This window comes from Peromyscus eremicus, chromosome 1, assembly GCF_949786415.1.
Source record: "Peromyscus eremicus chromosome 1, PerEre_H2_v1, whole genome shotgun sequence".
Classification (NCBI taxonomy): domain Eukaryota; kingdom Metazoa; phylum Chordata; class Mammalia; order Rodentia; family Cricetidae; genus Peromyscus; species Peromyscus eremicus.
In genome coordinates this window covers 7451915-7466386 of record NC_081416.1, presented here as the reverse complement: position 1 = coordinate 7466386, position 14472 = coordinate 7451915, and the positions used below count along the sequence as shown (strand labels likewise).

The following is a 14472-nucleotide window of genomic DNA, read 5'->3' as shown; positions in this document are numbered from 1 at the left end:
AATGCAACCCAGCATCTAAGGTTATTTTCCATTTGGTAAACAAACAGAACCCCCAAACAACAGCAGCAGCAGCAACAACAACAACAGCAGCCCCAACACCCTTACCCATAAGGGGAGGGTGATCACAAAATCTTCATCTATGTCTGGCATTGTTTGGTTGGTTTTTAGCTTCAAAGTTATCTGCTTTGTTTTCTGTCTTCCATGGACTCGTAGTCATTTTGGGCGCAGGACACCTCTGGAATAAGTTAACATGGAGTTGGTAGCCTTGAGGCAGGGGGAAGGGCTTGGACTTGCCTCTACTGGATGTGCCTGCCTTCTTGTGGGTGGGAGTGGGGGATTGGTTGGGAGGGCAAGGCTTGGAGGGGCAGGGGGAGGGAAGAGGGTGATCTTTGATTGGTGTGTAAAATGAATGAAAAAATTTTCTTAATTAAAAAAAAAAGAAAAAAAACCCATGGAGTTGGCAAATGCTCAAAGAAACATCCGAATTAGCTATGAGAGCTCAAGTGAACATTTGCTCAAGATTTACTGATGCTCTATTGAGATCACTTTCCAGCTGAACTTGCTGTCTTTCTATATTTCCACTCTATATTTCCACTCCTTCTCTTCAAGCAAGGCCTGATGGGAGAAGGGCGGCCATAGGAGGCAATGCTGGGAGAGACAGACCCAAGTGCTCACTGCAGTGACCTTTATTCCCTGCTTATCCTTCCTTTGTAAGCTCCCTGCACCATGTCTTTGGTATCTGTGATTGTTGAGCTTATAAGGCTCCCGGACAAATGAAGTGCCCAGATCTTTGGCTAACCATTGTTCCTGGGCAAGTCTGTGAGAGTGTTTGCGTGTGAGTTTAGCATCTGAGTTGGTACACTGAGTGAAACAGTCTACCATGGATAGGCATTAGGACCACGTGTCTCCTACACTTGGACCGAGACTTACACCCTTAGCATCCCCGTCTCTCAGAACTTTGGATCACACTCAGATTTATACCTTTAGCTCTGCTTCTCAAGCCTTAGACTAGGGCTGTCTCCTAGCTTTCCTGGATCTTCCATGTTCAGATGAGAGATTATGGGGCTTCCATGTTCAGGTGAGAGATTATGGGCTACACGTGAGATGTATCTTTATAAATCTCTTTAGCTAAGTATTCTATTGGTTCTGTTTCACTGGACCCAAAATACATTTTTTTTATTTTGTTTTGTTTTTCTCTTTCTTTTTTAGCATAAACACAGAAAAAAGTTGAATTTATCATTTTGAGTATTTCCTTTTCCAAGGTTACTATTTCTGCAGGTGAGTATCTGAGGTTACACAGAACCTGCCTGTCATCTAGAGATGAATCATCCAGTGATTTTGCTAACTGTGGCAGTATCAACCACAGTGGTGCAGGGAGTGGGGTTGGGACAATTCTTGGAACAGCTGTGGTCCTGAAGCCCAGAATCTTGTGCTAATCCCACTAAAGCCATCCCAACTGTATTGTCTTCATCCTCAATACCCTGTGAAGACAATATTCTTTCAAAACCTTTACTGAACGTCAGCTTTAGCTATGCCAAAGGAACTCACCTCCATGATTGTTTTGTTCAACACTCCTTATTGTTTTCTGAAGATTGCTTATTCATAATTCCAAATGGTATTTTTATTCCTGAGATCCTGGAGGAGCAGAGACATGCTCAAATAGAACATTTGTGTGAATTCAATTCTGCCCCATAGCTTTTCCATCTAGCCCTGAGATCCAAGGAGGAGTTGGATTCGGTCTACTGTGTGCAGATTCCCAGAGAGGGGAACTTTGGACCTTGATCTTCCTATTGGTTCTTCTGCCCAGTTTTCTTTTAGCCTCTGGTAGTAGAACCCTAGTTTACTATGGAGAACATTGCACTGTGACCTTAGGCCTATGTAGCTTACATGGTATTGATTCTGTCTCAAATTCTGAAGCTAAGTATAAGATGTAGGCCTGACCTATAAAACCTTAATTTCCACGATGATGATATTGTTTGCAGCTTTTAGGAAGTCATGAAGTCCAGAAGGGGAGTCCTCATGATCGGATCAGCGCTGCTAGAGGCAGAAGAGGTTGCAGGTTGTGTAGCAAGCCCCTTTAACTGCTGAGCTATCTGTGGACACCCACGGTGGTTTGAACTTGCTTCCCACAATGTTAAGCACCATGACCTATTGACTATTTCTTATCCCCTTGCTGAGATGTATTGCTGCGTTTTTTTTTTTTTTTTTTTTTTTTTTTTTTTTAAATAAGGGCTGATTGTCTTTTAGTAAATTGGATTATCAGATGCAGTGTTGAAACTGTGTTCCTGCAACCTATGTTTTGTTTTTGATTCTCTTGAGGGCCACTGTTGATTAATAAAAATCTTTATTGTTTGAAGTCTTACTGTTGTCTTGTGGTTAAATCTTTACTCTGATGTAGTACATATTTCCTTCTGTATTTTGTCTAGAATTTGCATATTTTTTGTTTTCCCATTTAGGCCTATACTGCAGTTAATATTTGTGTGTGGCATTGATAAGGATTAAAGCGATTGTTTTCTTTTCTCGCTGTGTGGATATCCAGTTGTTATTGCAGCACTCACTACAAAGCCCCGCTTTGCCCCCTGCTTTGCAGCTGTGTTTTGCTGTAGAGCCATGCCAGTGACTGTGTGCTGTTTCTGCAGCCCCTGGCCCAGCCCTTCGCCGGCCTTGCAGTAGTGGCACATTCCTGGAAAACCAGGTGAAGGGTTTCATTAGGCAGTGCAAGCCTTCCAAATTTCTTCATTAATATTTTTTAGGTTATTTCAGATTCAGTGCATTTTTTTCATGTAAGCTTTATAATAAATCTGTCAGTTTTCCTGATATTTATTAGAATTAAATGTATCAATATATTTTAGAAGAATTATCATCTAAAAATATTGGCTGTTACAAGTCTGTCTAATTTCTTTAATTGAGAAATTTTGTTGTTTTGGTATAGAGAACTGTGAATTCATCAATTTACTTTTAGATTTGACCTATTTAATTTTTATTATTTTTAAATTTTAAATTTAAAATTTTTCCTCCACAAAATCCTCTCGTTTCTCCCTTCCCTCTATCCACTATCTCTTTCTTTCTCTCTCTCAAAAAAGAATTTGGTTTGACCCTTTTAAATGTTGCTGTAGATGATTTTTTTCAAATTGTATTTCCCAAATTATTCTTGTTAATATACACCAACAGAACTGAGTTTGATACATTGGCATCAGTACTTAGATAGCTCTTGGTTGCAGGGGGAAAGTCTTGCAGCAAGTCAGGGTCCCACAGCATCAAATCTTCGAGACATAGTGGTTCTTACTTCCCTGCTCTGTGCTAACTTGGGCAGTGGAGGAACAGCAAGGTGCTGGCCGAGTGCTCCACCAGAGCCTTCTCACGTCTGTCTCTTAGCCAGAACCATAGCTGGCCCAGCAATACTTCTTTTCAGCAGGCTCAAACAATCTCTGATGGTATCAGGCATCCTCTAGCCAGCATTCATTCCATTCTGCATTCTACTTTTGAGCCTTACTCCTTCTCCCAACCCAAGGAAAGCTAGTTGATTGTCGGCTTCACATTCTTGAGGCAAAGGGGTCTGTAGTTTCTGTTGAATGAAGAAATGACTCAAACTTTGTGATGTTGAGTTTGGAAATAATTTTGTCCTGTTGTGAAACATAAAAAGCTGTTTGCCAAATTTGCTTTTGCTATTTCAATAGCTAACAAATGGAATTTCTTTGAATTGTTTTATCATTTCCTGGAACAAAAAGAAAAGAGTTTAACGTGGAACTATTCCAGAAAAAAATGTATGATTCCTTTCTACATATTGTTCCTATATTTTCCACAAGTTAAATACTTGATTATGTGAACATATTTGAGTTTTCCAGATAATCTCTACTAGGACATGGCAGTCATCAATTCAACTACCACTGAATGTCCTTATTGATAGCTGTATGACGCCACCAAGCCAGGGCTAAGTCTCAGAGTCTGCAAACTTACTACAGTGACCTCCAGAGCTAGACAACTAGCAAATCTGCCAAATACTACAGATAATGGCACTTCCAGCCTCAGAGTGGGAATTCAGGAAGTTTGGAAACAAACCTGAAAACTGAATTGTTGAGGTATACCCAGACAATTCACTGTTCATCTAAGCTTGGAGATGTAAAACTTAACTGTTCAGGACCTTGCCTGTAGCCTTCTGTGAGTACAGGTTAGCCCTGATGAGGCAGTTGTGTATTATGATTCTTACAGGAGAGAAGCTTTGGTGTTTACACAGCTAGGTGTGTAAAATTCAGTTAATTTATAATTTTGACTTGTTGGGTAGTTCTGTAAGGAGCCAGTGTGGGACTTCATTTCATGTTCCAAAGGATTGTGACTCTGGTTGGAATAGCAAAGGAAAAAAATTCCTATGATAACTTCCAATTATATGGCAACAGAGAGAAAAATGTCTTGTGTAAGTGTATATGATGAATAAATAAATATTTATATGTGACATCTAGGACAGTACTTAGCTTTGGAATGGTGTGTGTGTGTGTGTGTGTGTGTGTGTGTGTGTGTGTGTGTGTGTACACTTGTATATATGTACCCATGGAGGCCACAGGTTGATGTTTAGTGTCTTTCTCTATCACTCTCCACCCCAATTTATGAGACAGAATTTCTCTCTGAACTTGCAGTTTACAGGCATCCTCCTGTCTTGGCCTTCTCAGAGGGGAGGCTAAATACAGTTTCTGTGGTGACAAGCATTGTGTGTGTGTGTGTGTGTGTGATCCAAACTAGGTCCCTATGCTTGTAAGGCAAGCACCTCAGTGGTTGAGTCGTCTCCCCAGCCTGCAGCATTTGTGTTTTTAAGGGAGCTCCTTCCTTCCTTCCTTCCTTCCTTCCTTCCTTCCTTCCTTCCTTCCTCCCTCTCTCCCTTCCTTCCTCTCTCCCTCCTTTCTTTCTCTCCCTTTCTTTCTTTCTTTCTTTCTTTCTTTCTTTCTTTCTTTCTTTCTTTCTTTCTTTCTTTCCTTCCTTCCTTCCTTCCTTCCTTCCTTCCTTCCTTCCTTCCTTCTCTCTCTCTTTCTTTTTTCTTTTCTTTCTTTCCTCTTTTGATGGTCCTTTGTCAACTATCTGTGAATTGAAACTTTCAAGCATCACTCTTGAACAGCTCAGTGGCCTTCATCTATATCACCCACAGGTGTCAGAGTAGAAGGAGAACTGTCCCGTTATCATTGGGTGAATGGGTTCTGCCTGCCTAGTTTCAGGCTTCATCAGTCAACAGAAGCATCTGCCGGGCTGCGCAGGAAGGCTAATCTAACATGAAGAGTTTCAAGATGGCAGGTGTCTGACAGTTGAGAACTCTGGCAAAGAGAATCCATAGAGCCAGGCCTAGAAAGTGGACTTTCCCCTGATGGGAAGATACACTGGATTAATCTAAGGGATTATTTTATAATTTGTATCATAGAGGAGGTGGATCTCTTGGAGCTGTAGCAGGATCAATTCTTCAAAGAGTGTCCCATGAATCCTGAGTCCTATAGGCTGTCTGTAATTAAAGTGATGTGAGAGTCCTTTCACAGACCCAATGTGAGGTTTCTCCAGATGACACCCATGCACTGTGTTGTACATAGTGTTTTAGTTTGGATTACCACAATGCCTGGTGAAGACAGCAGCTCAGTGCACCAATCCAGTGCTTCTCAACCAAGGATGACTTTGCTTTCAACAGATATTCAGCAACGATTGGAGTGATTTTGATTGACACAAGTGAGGTTGAGGGAAGGAAAAGTGGAGCATGTTGCACTCATCTCCTGGTTTGTAGCAAGGATGCTGATAAACGGCTTACAATGTGCAGTCAGTCCCTCCACAACCAGGATTTATCCATCAGGTTAGTACTGCCAAGCCTAAGAAATACTGCACTAGAACAAAAATGTAACTAATTTCAGTTTGCTCCTCGGGAAGCCCATAAATGTTTTAAATTATGTATTTCCATGGACCATTAGTGCATCTCCAACAATAGGGATTCACTTTCTAAATCCATCAAAACTGGAAAGAAATGAGGTGGGCAGAGGGTAGGGCTGGGCAGGGAACTCTTAGTCAAGGTAGTTGAAGCAACAGTGTTTTCCAATTATATATGGCATTAATGATCCGTACTTTGTTTATTTCCTTTTTTGTAGATGAATGAGAAGGATCACAATGGTAAATGGAGCTTGGCATTATTCCTCAAATGCAAGCATACTGGAGGCTGATAAGAAGGAGTCTTGACTCTTGAGAGTAACCAAAATGTCGATATTTGTCTTTCATATGTTAGAATGACTTGGTCTTGGTTTTGTATTTTGAGCCTTATCTAGTCATCACTGATAGAAAAGCTATTGAATGCTTGCTAAGGGTCCAGCCTGACCATTAACATTCACATGAGGGTTATTTTGTACTCTGGAGGCAGGCATTGAGCCTCAGAGAAGTTCAGAATTCTGAAATGATTGCAGTTGCCTTCTTTTTAAATCCAACTCCCACGGTGTGTGTGTGCGCGCGCACGTGAATTCAGGTACACGTGTGGAGGTCAGAAAACAACCTTGGGTGTTGTCCTTGCTTCCACTTTGTTTGAAACAGGGTCCCTTATTGCTTGCTGCATCTACCAGGCCAGCTGACTTGGTTGAGTCCAGGGATTCTCCTCATCTCTCACTATAGGAGCACTCGGGATACAGAGACACAGTACTGTGCCCAGCTTTGTGTGTGGGTTGTGGGGATTTGGTTTACACATGGGAAGCTCTCTGCACACTGAATCATCTCCTCAACCCTGTAAAGGCTGCTTTGCTGTTCTTGGCAGTGAGGACCTGGGTGAGTGGACAAGAGAGTTCTCAGGTTCTGACTTCATAGTGCTCCCTGAAGATTATCTTTAAATCTCAAAGAATTCCCTGAAGAGGAATTTCCCCAAAATTAATTTCATAGTATTAATTTAAAACAGAATGTTTTAAGGAGTTAAAGGCTAAGGTTTTAAAGTATTACTGTGCAGAATAATGCCCCTGAGTGCCATAGACTGATGAGCCTTCCATTTTATGGTGGGAAACAAATGGGAGGCCATTCTGGGACTGGAGTCACAGATACTTGTGAACTGCCATGCGGATGCTGGGAACTGAACACTGGATCTCTGCAAGAGCAGCATGTGTTTTTTAACTGCTGACTCATCTCTTTACCCACATGAAGTACTATTTTTTTTGGTTTTCTTTTTTTCTTTTTTTTTTCTTTTTTTCTTTTTTTGAATCAGGGTTTCATGTATCTCAGGCTGGCCTTGAACTCATGTACCACCGAGCCTTGTTCAGGCAAGGTTGGGTCTGGAACCCAGGGCTTCACGCACACCAGGCTAGCATTCTACCACTGAGCTATAGTGCTAATTTTCAAAGGGAAAATCCTGATGATTGACTAAGGATATGAACGTATGTTAAGGGTGTTATTTAATGCCCCTCTAATGGGAGAACCAGTAAGTTGTCAAGATCAGTTTAACAAAAAATTCAAAAATCCTGACATTTGTAAACCAGGAAAGGGGGCAGGGAGGGAGGTATCAATCCACAGGGAAAATAGAATCACATGTGAATAGAAAGATATTATTTCACAATGCCTTCATTTGTCAACAACTCGTGAGCTAGAGTGTTTCTCAAAGGTAAAGAGAGCAGAACCAGGGAATCATGAAGGGTGTGAGCAATGCTTAATTTTTCTTCTGAGACATACTATAATATTCTCTGCTTTGTCCAACATTTTCTTACATCCAGATGCTCTTGGTTCAAGCCCAGGGCCCTTTTCTCATATCACACTGTGGTTTTCCATGGATTCTTCCAAAAAGTTTTTGGGGCATGACAGGTGCAACCTCCAGAGTTACAAAGAGATCTTTGCATTTTTTCTAATCTTTAGTTTTCACCCCTTATTCAAAAAAAGCTATGCTTTAAGGCTGAGTATGGTGGTATATTAATCTCTCAGCACTCAGGAGGCAAGCGGATGGATCTTTATGAGTCAGAGGCCAGCCTGGTCTACATAGAATTCCACCCAGCCAAGTTACATAGTGAGACCCTAGTCTCAAAAAACAAACAACCGAAAAAAGAAAGGAAGAAACCCTATGCTTTATTCTAAGAAGTAGGAAAATATCCAAGACTATATGAAAAAATGATAATAGCTTCCACCCCACTCTGTAAGCCCTTCCCACATTTCTCACCCCAGGAGATGAGCAGTGTGCATATCCGTCTACAAATCTCGTGTGTCAACAGCAGCACACAAACATTCATAGCCACACACAGGGATTTATATTGTGAGCTCACATGTCTGAGAACATACTATACATGACTGCATCTGGCTTTTGTCACTTACAATCCTCCATTGAGACAGTCTCATGTGTGTAGATGGAAGCTGAATGTGTTCATGCAAACAACAGCCCTGGTATGTGCCCTGGCATGGATGCCCCTCTCATAGCCTCAACTCTGAGACTGGGTGAGGAAAAAATACAAACAGCTGTGTGATAATTCAGGAGCTGAGCCTGCAATAGACAATGAGTTCTCTCTCTCTCTCTCTCTCTCTCTCTCTCTCTCTCTCTCTCTCTCTCTCTGGGGGTTCACATCTTTCTGTGAGAATTGAGTCACAGTAGTTGCAAGGTTAAACACCTTTATCCAGCTGTGATACACTTCATTTCTTTCATCCTAAGGGTGATTCTGAGTCAGCCAGGGTGAGTAGGGTCCATTGCTCTTTAGTTTTAAGGAAAGTAATTGTTTATTTAGCCATCAAAGTTGAGTTATTTTCAAAGAAAATAAGTATTTGCTAGTGGGAAAAGGAAACGTTGTACTCGACAATTCAGGAATTGCTGAAAACCTGTAACAATCTCAGGCTATTGAAGGGTTGCTCACTGTTTACAACAAATTAAATGTTCATAGCTGACTTAAAGCTGTCTCTAAAAGTTGTATATTAAAAATGAGTTACTAGGAATGAGCTTCCTCATTGCCCACAGAACTTTTGTTAGGAGGTGAGAAAAGATGTCTGATGGTAGAGAAGTGAAGAAGTATTTTTAAAAATTCTTAGAAGACAAGGCTTTGAAAATTCTCTTTGAAAGAGATTTCATAAGCAGAGGGTGGTAAACCCTTAAACACTGATTTTATTAGCTTGGAAGATGCAAAGACAGGAACCTACAAGGAAAGATACAGCAAGAACAGCCTTAGGTCAAAGACTCCTGGCTTGCTTCTTCCTGATTGTCCTCAGGGCTTTGCATACTCTCAGGGGTGCAGTTTTGCCCTACTGGCCCTTTGTTTCAATCTATCCATTGGTATATATTTTATTGATCATTTACTCCATGCCAGCAACTTTGGGAGTTACAGCTTCCTGATGCAATAAGTTCCTTCAAGGCAAGAACCATCCTGTTTGAAGCAGAGTACATAAAAATAGAACTAACAAACAAGGCAGTTTGTTAGTGTTAGTGTGTATAGAGCACTTTAAATCACGAGTGAAATTTTCTACTCCTTAGCAATTTTGGACATTTTCAGCTGAGAAGTCTGCACCATACAGTGTTGTGGAACACTGTCCTGTAAGCACAACAACCTTGCTGTCTTCATCAAAAGTAGCTGTGCTTACCCCAGAGTGACCATCAAGATGGGCCCGTTGGCATCTCCTTTATAGGAGGAAGGATCCCAGCCACTCCCTCCGGTGCCTTATGCCAGCTTGAGGTGATTCTGCCTGAGCTGCCTGTGTTCTTGCGATTTGGAGGTGATAGCGTATGTAGCATGTGGAAGAGTTACCAAAGAGCCTGGGGACTCCACTTACATAGCTACAGGGTGGAACTTTCTGGTGATGAGGTTGTTTGGGGGTCAACTATACTCCTGTAAACAACTCCTCAACCAGACTCTATAAGTAAACCCAGAAATTCATTTGTTTACCGTTGCACTTTGGTGGAACTGTCCTTGACTCTGACATTGGTGCCTCTGTGGGATCAGTGCTAGTTGGCTTCTCCCCAGGAAAAATTTACTCAATACACAGAAAACAGTTTTACACAAAGCAGAGCTCAGTGAAAACATGAGGTCTGGAAGGAGACAGTCCTGTGAAACTCACTCTTAAAGAGGTCTTGGTGAGGCTGAAGAGATGGGGCAGTGGTTAAGAGCACTGTCTGCTCTTCCTGAGGACTCAGCTTCAGTTCCTAGCACCCAAACGGCAGCACACAACCATTTGTAACTTAAGTTCCAGGAGATCTAACACCCTCTTCTGGCCTCCATGGGCACTGGGCACACACATGCTGCCCAGATAAACATGTAGACAAAACACTGATGCACATAAAATAAAAATAAAGCAGCACTTGATGTTCTTCCAAAGGACTCCAGTTTAGTTCCCAGCACCATGCCCAGCATTTTACAGCTGCCTCTAACTCTACCTCCAGGGAAATAGACATCTCCAGCCTCTGTGAACACCTGTACCCACATGCACATACCCACATAGTCATAGCTAAAAATAAAATCTTAAAAAAGATATCTTGGTAAAGCAAAGCTTAGCTTCATAGTGTCCTAATAATAAGCAGTGTAGTAAGATGGTATCAGGATGATAACAAGAACACACTGCTATGAAGCACATCTTATTTAATTCTTATAACCACCTTAGGAATTACATATTTTGATCATTCCCATCTTAGAGATGAGAACACAGAGCCTTAGAGAAGTCCTACATGAGAGTGAATCCAAGTGACTAGAAATCATGGCTTTAAACCATAGGGACATGCTGGCAATTGGACTATATGGAGAAGTCAGGGCAGTTTTAGAAAGGTCTAGGGCTTATGAGAATGGCTGAACAGTCTTGTGCATGTCTAAGGAAGTGGAGGCTGTCTATTGATTTTACAATTCTACAGTTGACTAGCTTGATAAATCTCATGAGTGGAGCAGACCAGAGTGAGATAAAGTTGTAATTGGTAAAGAACTAGCAGCCATTCATTCAGCCTGGGGTTTGTGTTGGTTTCCTGATATTCCCTGTGATGAAATGACCTTGACTGAGTGAATGTTTTGTTCAACTGCTTATGGCCAGCAGGAGGATAATAGAATTTCACTGTAAGCATCTGATGCATTTGGGCTGTTAATAGTTAAGGCTCAACTACAAGTTCCCTGATGGGAAGGGGTTGCATACATATCCATATGTATATGAATATATGTATGTATATATGTGTATAGCTGTGTGTGTATGTATATATGTAGTTGATCTTTTCAAATTAAAATATAATTACATCATTTTCCCCTTTACTTTTTTCCCTCCAATCCTTCCTAAGCACCCATTGTTCTCTCTCTCTTAAATTCATGACTCCATTTCTTTAATCATTGTTAATATATACATTATATATTTACACACATATTCTTAAATACATAAATACAATGTGCTCAGTCTGTATAAAGTTAGTTTGTATGTATATGGTTTGGAAGTGTCCACACATTGGTTATCTCATAATAAGGGGCTGCCTTTTTGCCATCTAGCTTTTGAGTGGTTCAGGAAAAAGGGCTGAGCCAGTTGGCTTTATTCACTTCCTTTTATGGCCAGTAGACCTGTCATGAGAATCTTGAGATGTCACAGGGACAAAGAGCATTTTGGTCTTAGTTAGGGTTAATATTGCCGTGATAAAATGCCATGACCAAAAGCAACCTGGAGAGAAAAAGGGTTTTGGCTTACACTTCCACATCATGGTCTATCATTGAAGGCAGTTGGGGTAGAAGCTCAAACAGGGAAGGAACCCGGAGGCCAGAGCTGATGCAGAGGCCATGGAGGGGTGCTGCTTACTTGCTTGCTCATCTTGGCTTGCTCAGCCTGCTTTCTTACACAAGCCAGGACCACCAGCCCAAGGGTGGCACCATCCACAATGGGCTGTGCCCTCTCCCATTAATCACTAATTAAGAAAATACCCTACAGGCCTGCCTGCTTACAGCTCCATCTTCTGGAACCATTTTTTTTTTTAAATTGAGGTTCTAAACCTCCTTCAGATGATTACAGCTTGTGTCAGTTGACATAAAACTAGCCAGCACAGGACCTCGGGCACTTAGAATCCAGGATCTCTCTAGTATAAGGTCATTTCTGTTGGAAGACCAGAAAGCCAGGAAGGGGGGATGCTGTCTCTCATAACTCAAGAGCAGCAATGGAGATAGGAGCATGGCAAATGGAGCTTACCATGAAGTAATTCGAGTGTACTCTCTTATTGGCTAGACTCCAATTTCAACTTTTTTTTTTTGAGCTTAAACTGTTTGATGAAGTTCATTTTCCTTCCTCCCCAATCTAGTCGTCCCCTCTCAACCCTTCCTCTCCTCTTCCCTCTTTTCTCCTCCCTGCCTTCTAAAGTCAGGCATTCTCAGGGCTTCCCCAATAATACCCTCCTTGTTATTCTTGGCATTCAGAATGCACTCTTAGCCCTTAGAGACTAATTGTTCCTTAAAGAAAAAGTGATTTTGCCTCCTTGCCTTGAAGGTATTGAAAAAAGGAAGCTGAGCCCACTTGCTAGTTCTTTTTAAATGTATTTCTGTAGACAACATTTATATCTCAGTATCATAGAAAATCCTGGTGCAGCAAAAAACTTTGCTGCATAATTAATTTCCAGCGTATCGGTTGATGGGTGAAGCTTAGCTCCATTGTCAAGGAAAGATTTTTTTCATATGCAAAGCTAAGAATAAGTAAAAATAGCTGTTGAGTTTTAAGTGGGTCTGCTATGTGTTTAATGAGTGAATATAGGCAACAGTCATCACCTGGTATTTGGGGGATGTTTTTAGTGAGTGATGGTGTTAGATATCTTCCTCTAGTGCTCAGTCAAGGGGCTCCTCCCATTGCTGTACAGTGGCTGTGGTTCATGTCAGGGGAAACACCATTTTGCCATTTCAGAATTGCTGTTCTTAGAGTAATATCATTAAAGGAAATGACAGTGCTTAGCAGCATCAACAATATGAGAGCTGCAAAGAATAAAAAACAAATACAGCCTGCCTCTTGGCTGACAAAATTTTCCCTGCTGAAAAGAAGACAGATCTATAAACATACAAATCTCTAATCTGCTAGAGAGCTCTGGAAAAACTCAAGGGTCCCCTTAGCTGGAGTTTTCACACTAGACCAGTTCAGACAAAGAGGCTGATATGGAGGGTGAGGGGCTTCTCTGGAGATTTTAGATTCTCTTATGTGGTGGTATTGTGTTCCCCAAAATATTGTGCACTCTAATAAACTTATCTGGGGTCAGAGAACAGAACAGCCACTAGTTATAGAGGCCAGAAAATGGTGGCACACATGCCTTTAATCTTAGCATTCCAGAGGCAGAGATCCATCTGGATCTCTCTGAGTTCAAGGCCACACTGGAAACAGCCAGGTGTGGTAACAAGAGCCTTTAATCCCAGAAGTGATGGCAGAAAGCAGAAAAGTATTTAAGACATGAGGATGAGGAACTAGAGCTGGTTAAGCTTTTAGGCTTTTGAGCAACAGTTCTGCTAAGATTCATTCTGGATGAGGACTCAGAGGCTTCCAGTCTAAGGAAACAGGATCAGCTGAGGAATTGGCAAGGTGAGGTAGCTGTGGCTTGTTCTGCTTCTCTGTTCTTCCAGCATTCACCTCAATAACTGGCTGGGTTTGTTTTTATTAATAAGACCTGTTAAGATTCCTGCTACACTCATGTCATAGAATTCAGGGTATGTTAAACCATGATTTGGGCCTTTTCATTGATACCAATTGGTTGATACCCAAAGCAGAGTCTCCATTCACAGAATGGGGACAATAGGTTTGTAACCACGTTCTTGTCATCAAGAAAATAGGTTTGGTTGGGATCTGTTATCTTAGAAAAGTTTCCTTTGTGAATTTTTGGTAGCTCCCAATGCTTATTAAAAAAATTAATGTGGTGTGTGTATGTGTGTGTGTGTGTGTGTGTGTGTGTGTGTATGTGTGTGTACATGCATGTGCATGTGTGTGCTTGTGTGTGTGTTGCATATTATTAAAGGACCTGCCTTAATAATATACTTCCCAGGGGCTCAGAAGAGAAACTATAAACAGCGAGATCATTTTTGGGGAAATGAATCTATGTACATCAAGCTCTTTGTCTACTTTATTCTTCTGGGATAAAATCCTATCTATATATAGCTACAGTTCTGTACTCAAGCCTAGTTCCTTTCTTGCCTGATTTGTCTCTACCTTTACCTGTTGTTCCCTCTAAGTTCTATCTTAATTTTCTCATCTTAGTTCTGCCTCATCTGGGTCCTTCTCATCTCCTTCTTACTCATCTAGTACTTTCTCATCTGGCTCTTCCTCATCTTCCATCCTGACCTCCAGTTCTCTAGTCAAAAATCCTCTCCAGTCAAAATCCTCAATATCCTCTCTTCGTTCTCCTTATACCTCAGTTTCCCTCAGTCTCTGAGGTGTTCATTTATAAACCCAAGCCATAGCAATCCTCTGGTGGAGCAAGGTCACCAGGCTTGAATTCTTACAAGGGTCAAAAAGGCAGGTAAGAATGTTCCTCAAGCAGTGGCCATCAGGATTTCTTATACAACCCAAATGAGTGCTAATCAGTTAGTCAAGAAGGGAATTTAT

The 14472-nt window shown here is 41.3% G+C and overlaps 1 long non-coding RNA gene across 2 annotated transcripts in view; it reads left to right on the top strand.

Annotated features, from left to right (window-relative positions):
* LOC131905585 (uncharacterized) overlaps nucleotides 1-6410 on the top strand; it is a 17621-nt gene extending 11211 nt beyond the window's left edge. For both annotated transcript variants that reach the window (XR_009377994.1, XR_009377993.1), the window contains exons 2-3: nucleotides 5660-5818; nucleotides 6108-6410. This is a non-coding gene — a long non-coding RNA (uncharacterized LOC131905585). The remainder of the gene's footprint in view (nucleotides 1-5659; nucleotides 5819-6107) is intronic.
* The last annotated feature ends 8062 nt before the right edge of the window (nucleotides 6411-14472 follow it).